Genomic DNA, 20,178 nt, shown 5'->3' with positions numbered 1-20,178 from the left:
CCACGTATTTTTTACATAAAATACAATACCGCGTAATACTGCGTTAATTACTTGCTTTAAATACTCTTAGGATTCCATAAATTATTCGTTCATATAAAGAAACCCAATATTACACTAATTATTCGCTTAACCAACATCGCTTACTCCTTAGCAAATTCTGAAGAATCTAGCAAAATTCGTCATGCGTCTTCACTGTGAGATTTCAAACAATTTTTTAAGTGTTTCAACCATAATATTTATCAAAATCATTTTTAGCGTATGAAGTTTAAGGATTATATAATACAAATTAATCCATATATTGTGCCTGATTGATATACATAGCTTAATAATAATTAATATCTGCATCAGTGGCTATGCATTGGTACATGGCTAGTCATTGGTACATTTACCTTACAGGAGCGTGCCCTACCACTGGCTGTTATGGCTGGTTCCTGGCTCTACTAGTACTCTTTGTGGCCTTGTCATTGGGTTAGGTCTGGGATCTTAAGAGACTTCGCATTATGTAAGCCACTAAATATTTGACACTAATAGAGTTTACGAGGAGGATGGCGGAACTACCAATCTCTAATTTATGAGCATACTAGTTCCGGAGACGACTCACAATCGGTAGTTTTGCACGGGTTGGAAAATCCAATATCCTGGTGTAGATAGTTGAATAAAGTTCCTATAACCCCGATAGACAAAACTACTACTTGAAGCCCACCCTAATGAACAACTTAAGCGTCAAAGGATCAACACAAAGACTATTGGATTACATAAAACATACCAAACTGTACAACCAACTGTAGACTAGACCCTAGGTCGCTAATAGCCTACACTAGTGGTTGATGCGGCATTAAATAATGGGGGACAAAAAATTCCTAGCGATGAACATTAGGGGGTCTTTCCACTGTGACGCCCTGATAAAGTACCGCTGTTTGGAACTTTTTTTGCCACAAAAAGAATGTGTTTACTAAATTGAAGTTTTTTCTACTCATTAATACGTGCTTTGAGAATACAGAAATATTTTTTTCATATCTTTTTAATGCTTGTTTGCGTCGAAATAAGTGGGTGTAATATGCGCTGTAAAATAAAAGGCGCCTCGACTGCGCGGTCGATTCTGGAGGAACTGTTTATCTGAAACCAAAGAACCAAAAAGATTTATAATCAGTATGACCGTCGCTATGGCAGGGACTAAGATTAATTAGACTGATGAGAAATTAACAAAATGGCGGACGTCGAAAGTCGAACCATCGAAATTAACTAAATTTTTTAATCATTCTGCGACGCAAAGATGACAAAAAAGCAACGAAAATGTCTGATTCTAGTTCGAACCATAGCGACAGTCATACTGATTACAAACCTCCCTGATACAACCGCCCCAGACACATAGTTCCTTCAAAACTGACCACGCAGTCGAGGCGTCTTTTTTCTCACCGCGAATATTACACCCTCTTATTTTCAGGCAAGCATGCATCAAAAAAATATAAAAAAAAAATTGTTGTATTCTCAAAATACGAATTAATAAATAGAAAAAACTTCAATTTAGTAAACACATTCTTTTTGTGACAAATAAAGTTCCAAACAGCGGTATTTTATCAAACCATTACAGTGGAAAGACCCCTGCAGACATCACTGGTTAGCAATTGTTGCACTTCAGTTATTACACCTACCCTTAGCATACCATTAACTTCCCACAAGAAGCAACCGTGTCTGCTTTTTCAGAGTCCCTTTTGCCACGAATATTTTTTCAGCCCATGTAAACAGGCCTCCTTGTTTCTCTGACCAAGAAACACCTGAAAATGACGAATTATTTCCGGGAGCTTCTCGATTCACCATTATACTAAAATCACGCGAACGCCAGTATCTTGAGGACGCGGCGGGTGGCTGTGGTTTGCAAACGAGGTCAAGTTAGGAAAAGTATTCTGTGATCGTTTGCAAATGTGGTCGAGCACGCCAGAAGCATGCAGTTTGTCCAGTATCGATGTGCAAGCAGTACCTCGTTGCTTGCGCAATCCGTTAACACGCGTCACCTAACTCTGTCACGATTCTTCTGTCCGTTGCCGCGCGAATGCGAGGAGATATTGCGCCGCGCTTGTCATAGTTTGTAAGTTCTCAACGAAAGAGCAATGCAACAGATGCTTCGCAATATTAAAACAGCAATTAAAGTTTTTTTCTGCTCGCTCGGTTATCCACCCATGAATGAAAATTTTCTGTAAAGAATTTGATTGAAGTACGTACGCAGGATTTTCTGTGGGCAGGACCAGCTAAAAGCTAATTCGTCTTTATAAATTTCTAAATTCGGCAAACGCCGTTTCTGCTTGCGAAATGACCCAGTTAACAGGCTAACAATTTTTCCATATTTTCCCGTGCATATAAAGTGGAACGAGCATGACTATGCGCGACTTGAAACATACCACGAAATCGCAGCAAATTATCCGACCCCTATCTTCGGATGGTCGAATAACACGTTGCGTTCTGCCTGTTATCGGGGAAATAAATTACGGCAATTTGTTAGGGAAAAAACCTGTCGAATCGGTCGAGAAATAATTAAGTCAACGTCTTCAAAGCCGGGGATGCAAGCGACACGCGGCGCAGAGACGGAAAAATCCTCTCGTTCGCCGCGCTGTACCGTTTCTACCTGCCTATTCGCTCAGCCGCGTAGACTCAAAGCCTCATTATGTAACTTCCCGCGTGCCAGCTTATAAGGAAGTCAAGGATGTTTGAAAGTGTACTCGTTACAGTATACTCTTCCCTTGACATTCTTCGCGATCTTCGCCCTCCTCTGTTGTCCACTCTCTTTCGTCACCGATTGTCTCAGGCATTCGCTTCCCGAAGGAGTGTCCCCTAAACAACGCGTTCCTCCGTCGTGAGACGCAGGGTTCCCTTCAAAGGATAACCATTGTTCGTTCGCAGTGAATAATTGCGCCTGGAAAATGACGCTGAATACGATGACTTCGTTAACTATTTGAACGTTCACGATAACTGTACTGGAACTCTTACTAACGGAACCGACGGCTGCAAGTACGTGTTCAAGTTCGTGACGTGATAAAAATACGTAGATACACGTGGCTCATTTTTGAAAAAAAATCAAGGCCATCGATATTTATTTCTCCCACGAAAATTGTATTTTTTTTTATCGCAAGTTATTACGTTTATATTTTCCAATGAAAACGTGGGTGTGATAGGGATAACTGTGCAGCGACCTTGGCTTGAGTGTAGCCAAGTACCTGCTAGCTAATTCTACGCATTTGTCATGCAAACTTTCGCAAGAATGATGACGCATAATAACAAAAATTATTTTACATTTGCGATTCATATTTTCGAAGGGGGTTGCGATCCTATGGCTTTCTTTGTCAGATATTTGTATACGAACTGTATAATATACATATATATTTCATAATGCATCAACGAGATGCAGATAGATAATCTTTTTCCATTCATATGCAATCGACGAATTAACATAAAGATATGCAGGTGCTCGCGCTTCAAAGTGGAACTCTACAGTGAACTTTGCACTAATTCTGACCTTATTTATAATCCCAAGGTGACGAAACGTTTTATTATTTATCAACTTGCGTTATCTTCGGCTTGCTGGAGAGCAGCGTTATTCTAATTTCTTCAAAAGGAATTGAACGCGCGCGGCTTAATCGTTAATCCCAAGTTGGAAATTTTCTAAATAATTATCTAACCACGGACCGAGCATACACGGCCAATATTTTGTTTAATAACTTTGCTCCGGGTTTGGGCGCTTCTTGACGATGACTCGCTCGACGCGGTTGAGCTGCGAGAGCCGATTAGCTGCAATAAATCATCTGACGTTGCACGGTAACTCGACACTGTGCACACGAGGAAACGGGCAGCGGCTTGATGCCATATCCTCCTACACACGGATACGTGAAAAACGGATAAGTTATTCACGGCATTCGCTTTATCATCATCGACCACGGCGCACAGTAGGGTGGGAGGCCCTAAAAGTTGGCGAAAAATCGAAATACGGAAGAATGTCTACATATCTGATTTTTTTCATCCCCGGTATAGTTGAAATATGTCCGCACAATGAAACGTATATCCACAGCCTGCTACAACTCTTCCTTCCTTACCCTAGTCGGTCAAACACAGTTAGCTGTAGGAACTGCATTACTCTCAAGCGAATTATCAAACGATTTTGTGTAGCTATTTTTTGTGTTTTCTGTGTTATAAACTTCTGTTTCGCGATGAAGCTGACAATTTCAGGTGTTTATTTAATTACTTTTTGTTGTTAAATATTGTGGCAAGCAATAATACCTTCGTAAAGTTTAATTGAAAATTGCCTCGTATAAGCTTCATTACCATAGCTGATCTACAGAAACAATTAAACATTCAGTTAACTTCCAAGTCTGGCCAAGCATTGTTCTTTGCACAGTTATCATCTCTGACTATCAAAGAGCTGAAACTAACTTTCAGATTCTGCTCGTTTTTGCTCGAATCCTTAAAATTTCAAGTTATTCAAAAAGGTTCCGAGTTCGTGAAAATACTGTCTTTTTGCATTCAGGATATTTTAAATCACTTTTTCTTGAGTTCCGATCACGTAATAACCAGCAAGAGTCGATTACCCCCCAAAAATCGTCAATCTCTGCCCAAAGAAGCTTTAAACTTATCATTGCCTCCAGTTATAAGTCGTGATTATCATACTGCACCGTTGCAGTCTGATAATGAATATGACGACAGTGATACTAGTTCACATGATCATTGACATGATCACTGCATTGCCGTAGAAAAAAAAATAAAAAGGTTTCACAGCTTGTGTAATTAAATATGTACAGAAATGTATTAAATGAGTTTGAAAGAGGAATCTTTTGTTTTATTTACTTTAAAATAATCGTTTCTGATTAAGTTATTTAATTAGCACAAGTATTCATGACGCCTAGGAACTGTTGCCAACTTTTAGGGTCTTTCACCCCACTGTGCGGCTGCTCGGACAGGGAGTATGCCTCGAGAGACGCGTCGCGCTTTTTTCTCTCTCGAGGGAAAATCTGCTCCAAGTGGATAGAGCTGCAAGCTTTACGGGAAATCGTGCCTTGTCTCCTTCTTTCTTTTGTGACAAGAATCCGCGGTAAATTTGCGATACAAATGATTTGGAACATTAAGATAAGTTGAATGGAGCATTTTCTATATTAGTCACAGTTGTAATTATACAGAATGATTTAGGAATGTATGAGAATACTTGTTCCATCGTGGAATCGAGGTATGCGCCTGAAATTGATCGTAATTCAAAGAGACTTCCGAGCAGGGCCGGCGCGAGGATGGTTGGCGCCCTTATGCGAGAAGATTTTTGGCGCCCCCAAATTTTTGCACCTGTTTTTTATTTAATATGTTCTGTCTTTACGAGGTACAATAAAAAAATCACGTTTACATTTTGTTTAGGTGGGAGTTGGATCCCTTAATTATTAAGTGTGCGTAATAGTTTTTTAGCGCCCCCTTCGGCTGGCGCCCTTATGCGGCGCATAACTTGCACAATGGGTTCCGCCGGCTCTGCTTCCAAGGGAAGGCGGTTAAGGTAGTTCCTGAGTAATCTACTAAATTCAAGAATTCTTTCAAATTTCGTTCAAAACTACTAATTTGGAATACAAGGAAGCCTTGTACAAAGTTTGAAATCGATTTACCACATAGTTATCGAGAAATTGTTAATTAAAGCTGATGCATTTTAGCACAGTGGCATATGGCAGAGTCGAAAAAGAGGGTTATTCTTGTGGGGACCAGAGGGGACCTCTTGTGCGGTAGGTTATATAGTACATTTATGTACCGTAGCACTGCACTATTGGCTTTCACTGGCGGCATAAATTTTAAACCGACATTGGAAACAAACGGCTTGAGCGCTGAAACTTGGTTCTCCACAAAATGCTTTGAAGTAATTAAATGTACAATGCAAAATCTCAAAGTACAGAAAAAATCCGCAGGAGCCACTTGACTGTCTTCCCTTATTAGTAAGATTTGAAACGTCCCGTATAAAGGATAAATTATCAACCACTCAAATTTCGCGATTTATTACTTCGATGAAGATCCATCTAAGTAAATGTCATGTTTTCAAATACTTCCTCTTCTTTTACCAAAAAAAGTAACGTTTTAAGGATGTATCGGACGTACAATATTAGACAAAAGTATATGAAATTTGAAATAATTGAATATCTACGTCTTACGCATAGTAAGTCTAGATGTAAGGAACTGGAACGACAGTTGGAGTCTTATTTTTACTCGTAGAGAGGGATTTTTCACTTTACAAATGCTTTTTCATGCAATATTTGTTGAACTTTTGCCAGTGAAAATGCCCTGAATTCACAATTTTCTCAAGTTATAATTTATTTCTTTGAAACGGTGTGGTGAAAACAATTGGAACTCGGCAGATATTTCAATCTATCCATATACTATATGTACAAAAAAATTGAAAACTTTGGTACTATTTCTTCAACATTTTTCCAGCGGTTTTATCCGCCAAGATCGTCGCTTTCCATAAGAGTACGTGTGAAATCAGTGAAAATTAAAATCGTTATAACTCAGCAACCGTTTAGTGAATTTGTTTAAAATTTTTGGAGCACATCGGGAAGATTAAAAGGAACAATCTCACAAATTTGCATCGACATGGTGCCATTTTGAAGATAGATCCGATACGTCCGTAATTCATACTGTCACGTGACTCGCTTCGTGTATGACGTGATACGTCTATATGTCACGTGATGCGTCTGTAGGTATGCAACGTGACTTGCTTGGTATTAAACGAAGCTGATAGTCATAAATGGTATAATTATAAAACTCTCGATAATTCTGGCTGCGTTCAAGCTACGTATGTGAACTATGTATTACTCATTTTTTAGCCTGTCTTCTCCAGGCATTAGCACAATTTTTGTTGGAAATCCCCGTAGAAATAATTTTCGCTGCGAAATACGAAATTTTACAACTTTTGGGTACCAGAAGGGTACCTATCTAATTGGTCTCCTGAAGGGAATTTGGAGGGGCCTAAGTCACATACATGTCCAGACTCACTACCCGGCAACATTTGAAACTCCCCCCCCCCCCCCTAGAAACGAAATAATTCTCGATATTATTACAACAACTAATGCGTGACAAAGCCCCGAATCCAAGAAATTTGTGAAGCAAATTCACTCTTACAACACCGCTTTTCCGTTTGCCTCCACGAATCCCAAACAAAGGGCACATTTCGACTCTGCGTTGAGCGCGCGTTTGTATCTCCTCACTTCTTGGAACAGAGAGTGAGAGAACTCGCGAGCGAGCGAAAGAGGACGAAAGATTCGACACGAAGTTACCGTCGGCTACGAAAGAGGGAAAGCATGATACTTCGTCTCGCTTCGTCTTTCAGCTCGTGCTCGAGCTCAACTCGCGTGCGGGCCTACATACAATGCAGTAGCGGCTACTACATTGTGCATAACACCTGTTTTAGGCCCCAGGGACTCTACCCATTATCGAATGTTCCAGGTTTTGGATTTTTTGCGGCATCTTTGGGTGCCGAGGAAGCTTCGTGCCGAATTTGAACCTCGTAGGTCATCGGGAAGTACGAGAAAAAAGCCTGTGGAAAGATTTTGCTAACAAACGAACGTCCACCTTAAGCGTCTTATTATATAGGATATGTAACAGAACCTTTTAACTGCATCTTCTAATAAGAAGATTTAATTAACAGCGCCTGTGAATTCACATTGCTCGTTCTATGGAACAGCCTTGGTAGATTGTCTTTAATATGTGCACACTGTATGTACCTTTATCGCTTAAAGTTTAAAGATACGCGACGTAGTTTGTAGTAATAATATATACGGCCATGACGTATCGCTAGTCGCCCGGTCGACAACTAAGTAAAACACCTTGCAGGAAAATTAAACAAAACGTGAGGGAATTCAAGGACTTCTTTTTTTACATACATTATTAGCAATTTACCAACGAATCGCTATTTCCTATATTAGGTACAGCACGCGTTGGAATTATGTAATCATATAGTCATCACGTTTCTTTGAAATTTATAATATTTCGTCAAAAGCTGAAATGACACTTGGAACGATTTAGAAAAATATGGTGTTAGAAAAGGCGTTGTCTCGTAGACGGAAAAATCTGTTCTCCCCCATATTTTGATCAAGTTTTTTAATTTTCACTGCCACGTGGCTCGCTACGTATTGAACTAAACTAATAATGAAGGTTAAGTAGCCTCAATACTGGTACATAATATCCGCTAAATTAAAATTTTATTTCACATATTTTCACTGCAGTCGACTTCATTGTTTCACCTATCTAAAAAAAGTGCTAATTATGTTTAAATTATATATAAGTATATAAGTATAGACTGTACCGCTACGAACGCGCACGCGAGCAGCCACGACGAAATAACGCGAAACAAATCAACGGAACAACGGACGTGCACAGAAGCGAGACGAATCTCGCTGATACTCCTCGCCGAAGCGGCTCTTGCGAGAAGAAAGACAGGGTAACTTTATTAACCATATGACGACTACTTACGGCGCGATTATCGCGCACTAAGTAAACTTCGAGCGAACGTGTCAAAACGACCGATTGACTGACCTTCGGGCACGCTTCGAAGCAGAGCATGCGTCCCCGTTGCGTCTTCTTTGGCTTATTTGGACTATGGAGGTACCAGTAGCGTATTCAGTTAATAGGGACTTGTGAAACGCGTTAAACGGCTCTGCATTGCGGCCTCGCGTAGACGTGCGTGAAATGAGAATTGGTTGAGCATTAATTAAGTAGACTATAATTAAAAGAGCTCACGTGTTTCATTTTTCCTTTTCTTTTTCTGTTCAACTTCACACCGTGCTTACAGGAAATGAGAGTGGCAGACGATGCTAGGAATCTTCACGAAATGTAGGGAATTTTGCCCTTTTCCCGGGCAAGGATAATCCAAAATTTTTACAGGAAAAATGTTACGTATTCATTTTTTGATGGGTTGAATGCCGAGATATGCACGTGGGTGTCAATTTTAATCAGACATCGCGTTTCTATATCTATTCGAACAATCCATTCGTGTCATGCTACGCGTTGCATAAACCATAAACACCATAAGCGGATCCTCGCAATACGGTAATCAGTTCCAGCATATCCGTGTCGCAAACCCGGTTCACTTGTCAGGAGAAAATACGGATACCAACTGGCAGGTAAAGTGACATGTACGTCGGACACAGTTAGGATGATACCTTTATTTTATTAATAGTGATGGCTCAGACATGTACACGCAACGCGCGGCCATGTATAATTGTGCGGATACTGTGCCGGGTATATATTCCGTCTGCGCAACGGTTCGCGCACTGCTCTTGCCTGTTCGTACACGTCAGAGTTTTTCACGCCTCGTGCGAATAGATTTGCGAACACTGACCGATCAGTTTGGGGATTTCTTCGGTAGATGCGTCGATACTCCGTGGGTAGGATACCAACGAACGGGAAACTACGTAGATGCATTTCCAATATCTCCGTCTCAAACTAGTTTCCTTACCGATACTACTCAACGTGAAACGATTTATCGGAATCCTTTCCGAGTTACCTATAACGTCAGAATTGATTTCGATATTATTTATTGGCTGCATTGCGTATTTCATATAAATTCCATTTGTCAGCCTCGAATATAGCTGGTATAGATTAGTTGGTCGCTAAACGTCACTGATGGGCTTTCACAGCATTTGAACTTCCCCCACTTGAAGTGTTGAATGTAGAAAGGTGTGATTTCTAAGTCTTAATTTATTTTTTAAACTAACACGCTTCATGCTCGGTCTCCTGGTCGAACTGAATACAAAATCTATGTAGCGGACGCGAATCTATGTTGAAGAAATATTCCATACCCATGGAATATAGCTATTGTATATGAATATACCTATATAGCAGGGGTTCTCAAACCATGGCTCGCGTATCCACTGGTGGTACGCGAATGCTTTTCGAATACTTTTTGCAATACTTTTTCTGTGTAATAAATCAGTCCATAGCGTGCTTGTTCTTGCATGTTCTAACCAGGGTTGCCACTCCTCCGGTTCTCGCCCGCCGGGCTCCGGTTTTACTGGGAAAATCTCCGAATTGTAGAAAAAAATGAGATAATACAAAATTGTGGTATTATACAATGGTATCGATCTTATACACAATAAAAGTTATTAATTAGAAAAACCGATACTTTTAAATTCTGAATTGTTTGGGCTGAAAAGAATTGCACATTTGTTTCCCGGGTATTCGAGAACAAAACTTTCTTTTTGCTTTTTCCATCTCGGGGTTTATATTCGAATCTCCGGGTTGGAATGTGTGGCACTCCGGGATTTATATGGTGATAAGGTAGCAACCCTGGTTCTAACGTTGTTGAAATATAGCACACGCATGCTGCACTGCAATGGGGTTTGGCTCGGAGCAGGAGCGAAGCCGGAGCATGGAATTTTTGTAATTTTATTTTTTTTTCATAAAAGCAGATGAATGAATTTTTTTTAAATACTAATTCTCAATTTTTCGTCATTGAAAAAATATTATTTTGTAGGGCCGCGAAGCGCGGTGCTAAAGTTGGTTGCCTAAAAACTGCAAAATTGATCGCCAGCGTTGCCACGTGCAACCGTTTTATGTACTCGGAGCATGAAACGGAGCTCCAGCAAGTATTCTGATATCGGAGCGGACCAGGAGCGCAGCAATTAAAAAATTGTTTCGCTCCAATCCCCAGGTTCGCGTAGAATTGTAGATATTACTCAAATGAGTGGTACGCGAAACATAAATGTTTGAGAACCTCTGGTATACGTATAGGCCGGCCCTTAAGACCAACTTAAAATCGCGACAATCGGCTACATTGGTGGTCACTGATCCTTGAATGTTACAATAAATAAGTTTCTATACCGCAGAATAGTATACAAGCATACTGAGGTAATGTACGTATCTAACTTGAGGTAATTGTCAAGTAGAGTGGTATAAACGGTTAACACTGTTTTCAGTTTTAATTACACTGCCCAATAGCTATTTTGGTCTGTAAAATTTAATAGCCGCTTCTTATAGGTTTTCGTGCCATGAAAACGAATCCGCAAACCGTTTGTCGCCATCACCCTCAGTTTTCGAGAAATTCGATTTTGAAAAAGAAAACTGAATACAACGATATAAGTTGTTGGTGCATTATGAACATTTAAATATATTTAAACATCGATCAAAGGGAAAAGAACACCCGAAATGCACCCATTTTTGAAGATATCTTTCAATTTATTTCCAAAACTAAGGGTCTAGGAGAAAATCTGACTGTACCACTCGATTTAGCAGACATTTTTCCATCGAAAAGCATCAACAGAAGTGGTAAGTCACGTTTTGTTTTCAATACAGAAGCGAAATAGTTTGGCAAAACGTGCGGCGTCGACTGTGGGACTCAAAGGCGGCGCGCGACCCCCACTGTCGCTTAGCGCAACACAATCGCTGCATGCGCGTGACTACCACTGTCGGCGCCGCACGTTTTGCCAAACTATTTCGCTTCTGTATTGAAAACAAAACGTGACTTACCACTTCTGTTGATGCTTTTCGATGGAAAAATGTCTGCTAAATCCCGTGGAATAGTCAGATTTTCTCCTAGACCCTTAGTTTTTTAAATATATAGCAAGATATCTGCAAAATGTGGCGCATTTCGGGTGTGCTTTTCCATTTCATCGTTGTTTAAACATATATAAATGCGTATAATTCAATCATAACTTATATCGTTGTGTTCGCGAGGGTACATAGAATAATTTGATATACCATGCAACCGAATAACTATGATTGTTTCAACACAAAAGATGTTCAAAGTTGAAATTTGCATTTTTTTTTTCAAAATCGAATTTCTCGAAAACAGAGGGTGATGGCGATTAACGGTTTACGGATTCGTTTCCAGCGCACAAAAATCTATAAGAAACAGCTATTGAATGTTACAGAACAGAAAAAAAAGTTCAATTTTGTTGTACTGTGTTATGTGCCTTAACCCACACTGGGTCGTTTATGTTCATAGCTGTTTCTTTTACTGTTTTTGACTTTCAAAAAATCTGAAAAAATTATAGGAACCTTATTCAAGGCTCTACTTTAACATGCAATCGTTATTTGAGTCAAATGTTTGAACGATTAATTAGGAGAAATAAAAATTCGGAAGGTAGTTTAAGAAAAGAGGCAATTTGCTCAATACATAAACGGTACTCAGTGTGCCCACGGCGGGTTAATTTTAAACATCTATCTTTAGACGTGCAATTCCTTTTAATCTAAAAAGTGGTTTAAAGTGACACTTAAATTTTAACAACGAATTTCCATTAAAAAAAAGTTATGACTACTCTAATAGAAAATATTTCAAAGAAATCGTTTTTAAATTACTTTAAAGTATACCTTCATTGCAACGAAAAAATTGCAGGCAAAACTACTATATTCCTAGAAAAAAATAATTAACTATTGTGGGAATTTATTTTCCACTTCAAGTCATCTAATTGTAAGTCATTTAATGCTCTTTAAATGTTCTTCAAAGTTCCAATGTAAGAAGTTGCGACCCGTTGCTTTTTATACAATCGTACGACTGAGGTTGTCGCATGCAAAACACATTAATGCATCATAGAAGGCGAAACGTTTATTTTTCGTTCTATCCGCGCAAGCATCACATTAAATTATTGGCTTAATAGCGACACGTGGAATAAGTGTGTTTTATTATTCAAGCGATAGCATCATCGATGCAAATAACAGACGTTAGAAGCAACCACATAAATTGAAATTATAATACGCCACCGCCGTTAGAAATGAGAAACGTTGTATTCGAATACAAGTAGAGGTAACACGCGCATAAAGCGATTACTTATTTATTCCGACAATGTATGCTTTGATCTTCTAGAATGAATGGTTTCGCAATTCGAAAACACTTGTCTATTTAACGCAGTTAACTGTATTTTGTCGAGGGAACGTTCAAAAGAAAACTATATAACTCTATTGTGATTCCGTAGCAGCAAACAAAATTATGTTTCTTTGCTCCTTAACTTTTGCCAGTTAAAGGAAGTTACATATTTATGACTCGAGTAACGGACATATCCAGTCATTAAAGATCCACGATTACTGCTTTCTGCAAATTCTTAAGATTTTGTGTTGCATTGTGGTGACTTCTTTATTTCCATTTGTATCGATTCTGAAGTGTCCCTGATCCTCAAGGGTTAAGCATGTGTTGTAATAACAAATGCGATTTTCATAAATATTCAGCTTAAAGTCATTCACCGCCGCTTAATGTCGCTGCCTGTCGATGGTAAGAGGAACAATAAAATCCTTCCGTTACATATTTCTTTAGGCGATTATCTATAAGTACATTTTCACTTGTACTTTTATTTAGGACTTAGTTTACGAAGTCAAACAGTAAGAACTGATGGATACATTTTGCACATATAGTCTCTACTATTCTCAACGTGCAAAGTGCTTTGAATAATTATACGATGACGCGTATAAACTAAACACTGGATAATAATACACCCATTAAAACAAGATTATCGATAATTATCGGTAGTTATGGAATTATTTGCAGCGACCGCCGGTAGGTAGATGCAAGCAACCCTTTCGCGAAAGTGAAAACGACACCCCTTCCCATACACAGGACTGTTTTGTAATATTAAATCGCGTCGAATGAATGCTGATTATTTTTTAAGGGGAACGCGTCATTATTTCTCTGATACGTGAGGTAACGAAGCTTCCTTGTGTGATGCGTCGCATTATTAACATTTGGGCGGTAATACTGTGATTGGAATATAATAATCTAATACATTAATAGTATAATGGTATAATAGAATGATATTATCAGTATGTACAGTGAATAAGAAATGTGGATTCACGCATTCCTCAAAATCTTTTAGGTCCGAATAGATATCAACAGTGGCGGATTTAACAGGGCCGCTGATGAGCAGTTGCCGCCTGGGCCTCTGCTTAGAAGGCCCCACAGGTCCCCAACTCCAAAAAAAAATTATGATTAGGTATAGGTATCCAAACACTATTTTTTTCTGTACTACTACAATACACTTGACCCGTTTTTATTGAACTACCTCTTCATTTTCCCGAAAAAATGGGCCCCTGCCCAGAAAGCCCCCCTATCTTCAAAAAAAAGTTATGATTTTAACCAACACTATTTTTTTCGGTACTACTACACTTATCCCGTTATTAGTAAAGTAGCTCTTCATTTTCCTCCAAAAATGGGCCCCTCAGAACGTTTGCCACCTGGGCCTTTTTTCTTAAATCCGCCACTGGATATAAACTTCGCTTTTACTTCAAAAAGCTATGCATATAAATGCCTAAAAACCAGTTTCAGTATTTTGCCCTAATCAACCTCTAAGGGGGTGAAAAGGGGTGACATGTGTTGTCATGGAGTCCTTAATATCTCTTAGGCCTAGGGAATTCAATTCCGGGATACGGGATCCCGCCTGTTTTTTTCTTTTATTTAAAAAAACCCGGGATTTGATATAACGAATCCCGAGAATTTCGGGATTTTTTAAAAATGCGAATTACTTTATGAACAACTGAAAAATATAAAATAAACAGAATAAATGAACATAGTTATTTCATAATAATAAGGACAATAATAATAATTTATTTAAATAATATTGAATCGCATATAACTAACTAAATTGTATTTATTTTTACAATGATATTCCCACTTTCCACTATTTCGAAATCGTGCGAATTGCAGATTGCAATTTGGTCTGAACACGTAAAATCGAAACTTTGTTGGTCGAAATGCGCTGCAGCGGCTTACAATTAGTGCGTTAAGGCTCCCCCAAACCAACGCGAACACCGCGGCGCGGATCCGCCGCGGTTCAGCAGTTTTTTATACGTGGCGGCTTATGGGCAGCCTTATCTGATCCACGTTGGATCCGCTCCGCGCCACGACACTCGCGCCGGTTTGGGGGAGTAGTAGGCGCTTTTAATCTCCGAAGCGTTTTCAATTTTTTGAACTATCTCTGTACCAATAGGGATCCAAAGATCATCGGAGGTGCCTACGTAAAATCATATAAACGCGCGAATCAGAGCTTCCGCGAGCAGTTAGTTATTGTAAACCTAACGTGATAAAAGCAGCACGTTTCCTTTTTTTTCTACAAGCAGTTGTCCGTAAGAAAAAAATTAAAACGTGCTACTCTTCGTAACGCGCGTCGATATAAAGATCTCTCTTACTATCGTTCTCGTATACGCATAAAGTAATAACATAGTTAACGTATTTAATAATGTCCGAGGAACATCCCCCCACTAACTGAAAATATTAGAACAGAACTCATAGACTTGCCTAACCTAGAAATCCCTATCGTGGACGCAAAGAAATACTTACAAGGAGAGTATTTTAGGTGTCCGCCTCCGATCATTTTGATTTTTGGATATGTTATAGAGGACCGAAAAATAAGAAATACGTGTTTTTTTATTTTTCCCCGTTTTCATATTTGGGGGGTGAAGACTGCGTTCAAAGTTAGGGTTGAAAAATCATTTTTGTGGATTTTTGAAAATCTGGTGAGTCAGTCATATTTCGCATTCAAAGACACAAAATTCGTCGATTGCCACTATTCCCCTATCTCTAATAGTTCTCGAGATATTCCACAAAAATGATTTTTCAACCCTAACTTTCAACGCAGTTTTCACCCCTCAATCTAGAACAAGCATATCAATGTTTGTTATCAATTCCTCCGACAAGCATTGAAGCAGAGATGATACATTAGATGCTTTGCTATTTCTTTGTGTACATTTCCAAAACGCTTCATAATGGTTTACTGAGATTACCTATACTTATTCTGACTGTTTTGTTTTATTCTTAAAAATGATTTTAATTTATGTTTGTTTACTTTAAATAAAGATATAGTGAAGTATATAAAAAACACAACAATAATAACAAAAGCAGAATACCTGGATTTAAAACTGCCACTAACAACCAAACGAATAATGGTACAAGTTAGATTAGCAGGGAGGCAAGAGTGGTCAGCGAGGGTAGAAAATGGAATAGCATATAGAATAGACGAGAGCATAATATGCGCTATGCGCAACAAAAATGTGCCAGAATCCAGGAAGCATATATTAGAAGAATGCCCTCAGTACGCCGAATGCAGAATGGAATTTCTGAATAACAACCCCTGGACAGTCATAATATCAACATATAAGGGAAAGCAAATATGGAAACTAACAAACTTCGTAAAGAACAGCATGAGGCTACGAGCATTTCGTCTAGAAGAATAACAGAAGGAAGATAATTATATATAGGGTCAACTGCGAATAAGTTATCTGTAATAACTGTAAGTAGACTGTATAAAACAAAAAAAAAATTCAAGTAGACTATAAGTAAACCTATGTAAAAAATAGAAACATACCCTTGTATACTAACATAAAGATTATGCTAGGCGATACGCCTTATCTTAATAAAATACTACTACTACCACTACTACTACTTTAAATAAAGATTGAGAATTATAACATATAGTAAATCATTTTAATTACTGAATTTTTCTATTACCCAATCCGAGATTAGTCCCGGAATCTCGAGATAGAATTTAAAAAATCCCGCAATCCCGGGGTAGTAAATAATGACCCCAATTGAATTCCCTAGTTAGGCCCGAAGCGAAGCGCGGGGATATTTTGCTAGTAATAATGTAATATTAACATACAATGGTATAGTCACATAGTATTATGAATGTATTAGTAGTGTATGTACTATTAAATCATATTATGTAATTATTATAAATATTCCATAATATATATATAAAACTGGAGCTGCCTATTTTGCACCCCCCTCCAGACACCCATGGTGAGTATGACGGATATAACTTTCTGCCATAAACAACACGGCGGTAGTAGAGAAAAACCATTATTCATTTATTAAGAAATCTGCTTGATAGTGCAATATATCGCCACCTTAAACGCCACTAAACTAGTGTGCCTCCCGACATTATGTGTGTTTGCGCACAGGGTGGATGTACCGGTAAATGAACACCAGTGAATGGACATTTTATAATAAATAAGTTATTAAAATAAGCCACTAACTAATTAGAGATTTCTTTCAATTTTTGCCTCCATATCCAAACAATTTTTGCAGCACGTGGAATCAATCGCGCTGCAAACACAATTCTACAAAAGTTCTTTCATTACCCTTGAGTGTTAATTTACTGGCGCGTTCACCCTATATCAATGTTCCGTATCAAACGAATTCCGAATGCGCCGAAATTACCCGAAATAATGTATTAATTGCAAGCACTACGATACCTGGGACGGAATAAGGTACATTTTGCGCCTGCGGTGCCCAGTAAGCCTGACTAATTGCAGGATAATGGCTCTTCGATCCGAAGTTGGGCCCGGCGTACTGTTTCCGACTCTTCATCGCCATCCTCGCTCTTTACTACACGTGCACGGCGCGCGGGAAATTCAAAGCTACTGGTGGGCGGCAATCTCGTTATCGGACACGTCGCTGAGACCTCACGATCGTTGAACTTCACAGGTATCACTATAAAAGCCACATCCCCTCCGCGAATCCTGTAGACAGTCAACTTCACGCTGTCAGAACGTTTCTCTGCCAGTTTCTACGGATCCCCCGCATTCTGCGCGGAGAACGGATCGTCGCAAACTCAAGCATCCAAAATCAAGGGCCTTGTTCCAGCATTCGGAGACTATCGGCCAACGATACAGAAGATGTTCTCGTTACTACCGATACAAGCGACGTTGCACGTCCTGCGACGAGTCTTGCGACGACTCCCCGCAAACTTACTCCGGCGTTACGTAATCACAGAGTCGCCGCTAACGCAACGCTGGCGCACTGTAATCGTAACGACAACAATCGCCGGTGACAACCGCTGGAAGGCTTGCCTCTGACACCGACCACGTATCGATCAGTCCCGTCGATCCGGTCGTCCGTGGAAATAAGACAGCCTGTCTCCGCGGGGCGAAACGGTGTTTCTTCCATTGAGTCAACGTCCTGATCGATCCGACGTAGTTCAGGTGTGCCTAACGCGGGCCTCGCGCGCCGACCAGTCGCGTGTACCTCGATCTAGAACGAATACCTTGGGATAATAGTGGCGTACAGGCCGTCGGGGCTCGAATACGCCACCACTTGAGCACTCGAAAATAGATGCCACACACCGTTCCAGGGAACTTTTGGTCACCGTGGACGATGGTAACCAACCATTCACTTTACACTGCCATCAAACTTCTCCACTAATCGCGGTCCCGTCGAGTACACTGTCTCCGCGCACGTTGCTCCCCCCGGCGCCGACGCGCAAAATATCGCGGGTACACCTACGCGCACGCGCGCGCTTCCGCGTGCAAATCGTGGCGCGATCGTGTGGGTCGCCTTGCCGCAAAACACGCCACCGCTCTGTCTCTCTACCGATCGCCGTGGCCGAACGGTAGGAACTCGGCTCGTCGCTCGACACTCAACAAGTGAGAGAACCGGCGTCTGCCTCAAGCCTCAGGCTTCCACCGCCGCCACTCGTCACTTCGTGCTTCTTCGTGCACTCACGGCTGTCCTCCTACTGCCCCCCCCACCCCTACCCACGCCCACACCGCCCCTTCTTCTGTTTTCGTACTTGCCTGTTCTCTTTTTCTCTTTCCTGCCTCTCCGTACCTTCGGCTACTTCCTTCGTTCTTTTTTCGCCCCAACCGTCCGACTGTACAACGCCACCTCCTTCGCAAGTATTGTGCACCAAACGTAACTCAATTTCCGCGTATGAATTTCGCGCGCGCGCGGCAGGCTGTTGTTTCGTTCTTGGCATCCTGTTTGGCGGTAGAATTTGCTTCCTGAAACGCCGCAGGGTTTCGGCGTTTTTTTTTTCTTTTGTTTTTTAGACCCATGCGCGAAAAAGCTTTTGCACATTTTCTTCGGATTTTAATGTGCCTAATGCACGTATTGGCGTTATAGTTTTTGTGGTTCTTCTGTAAACGTTGGAGATTGAAGTGTGAAGAATTCCTTTGTCTTAATAATTTTAATCTTCGTGGAATAAAATTATAAATCTGCCTCGCCTCGCGTCACGTGTTTCTCTTTGCAGAGAGGTTGGCTTCGCTTCACTTTTACCTCGCGACAATTTGTGAGACTGGGTTGCATCGTGTTTTAAGCGTATGAAGCGGCCAGAGTGTGCGTTGAAAACGTTCCGTCTGATTGCAAGCCAACGGATGATCGCACGACCACCCAGATGTGTGCACGCGACTCGTTTAGAGCGCAGGCTGAGTAACTGGCGACGAGAACAATACTTTTTAATTATAGGCCGAAGAAAATTTTTAATAATACTTCATCTATCCAAGACGCACGGTACCAAAATTCACACAGCGGTGGGAAGGGTGTGTTTCGTATTAATCTACACGTATTTTTAAAAAAAAAGAGTCTAATACTTTAGGGGCTGGTAGTACCTATTCATCCTGAGGAATAAGTGAAATCAACCTGGAGTGAAATACATGCGTAAGTTTGGTTTCATATTCGCAAGAGAGAATGCTTTGGAGAAATTTTTCCATTGGCCAGACTGTACATGAATTGTGCGTGCCTACCATGTCAACATTAGAAATAATAATATTGATAATAAAGCGATAATAACACCGCGTTACGGATAAGTAGGTACCGAAGACCTGTACCCGGTTTGCGTCTAGCAAGTAACCTTTGCTGACGTCAGTAATAATCTTCTGTTGTCATACAATTTTGAACTAACGCACTATCAGACCAGTTCCTCTGTTTCCATACAGTGTGTCGTAGTGAAATTCACTCTACGTACCGAATGTTCGTAAAGACTCAAAGAATTGATTTTAGGACGTACTTACTACGTATACTGAATGAGCACTGTTTCCAAATTTCGGTGAGTAGGCACTGCAAGCCCCTAAAGTCTTACACACTTCTCTTTTTTTCAGACTCTGTAGGTACTTACATGACATTTTTTTAATACTCCAACTATTCAACTATACACCACAGTTAATTGGTTCAAACAGTTTAATTCATACGGAGCAAATTTTTTTAATCAAAATTATGGTTTTATTATGTTACAAATTAGCAGCGTCTAATTAAGGCTTTTGGCGATTTTTCAAAGAGTTCTGGGTTGGGTCTGGGAAATTCTAATCGGTGTCTGTGTATATGTGCACAGGGAATTAATTCTGCACCTAATCTGCGTTCCGCAGATACAACACAATGATGAACGAACATATTTAAGTGGACACACATAGTCCTCTAATGATGTTAAGAAAATTTTTAGTTTGTTACTGGAGTTTTGAAGATTACTAACGCAAATTTTA

General features: G+C 40.0%; 1 protein-coding gene and 1 long non-coding RNA gene across 18 annotated transcripts in view; both read right to left on the bottom strand.

The window, feature by feature from the left end:
* Positions 1-20,178, bottom strand: part of LOC143375392 (CUGBP Elav-like family member 1-A) — a 628,399-nt gene that overhangs the window by 72,079 nt on the left and 536,142 nt on the right. The gene's annotated exons all lie outside the window — the stretch shown is intronic.
* Positions 3,084-18,539, bottom strand: LOC143375484 (uncharacterized). The gene is made up of 2 exons (XR_013086904.1): positions 17,179-18,539; positions 3,084-3,862 (listed from the first exon to the last, which is right to left on the bottom strand). It is a non-coding gene; the product is annotated as an uncharacterized LOC143375484 (long non-coding RNA).

This window comes from Andrena cerasifolii, chromosome 1 (genome assembly GCF_050908995.1).
Source record: "Andrena cerasifolii isolate SP2316 chromosome 1, iyAndCera1_principal, whole genome shotgun sequence".
In the NCBI taxonomy this organism is placed as follows: Eukaryota; Metazoa; Arthropoda; class Insecta; order Hymenoptera; family Andrenidae; genus Andrena; species Andrena cerasifolii.
Note: the sequence above shows the minus strand (reverse complement) of the source record. Positions and strands in the feature narration are given on the sequence as shown.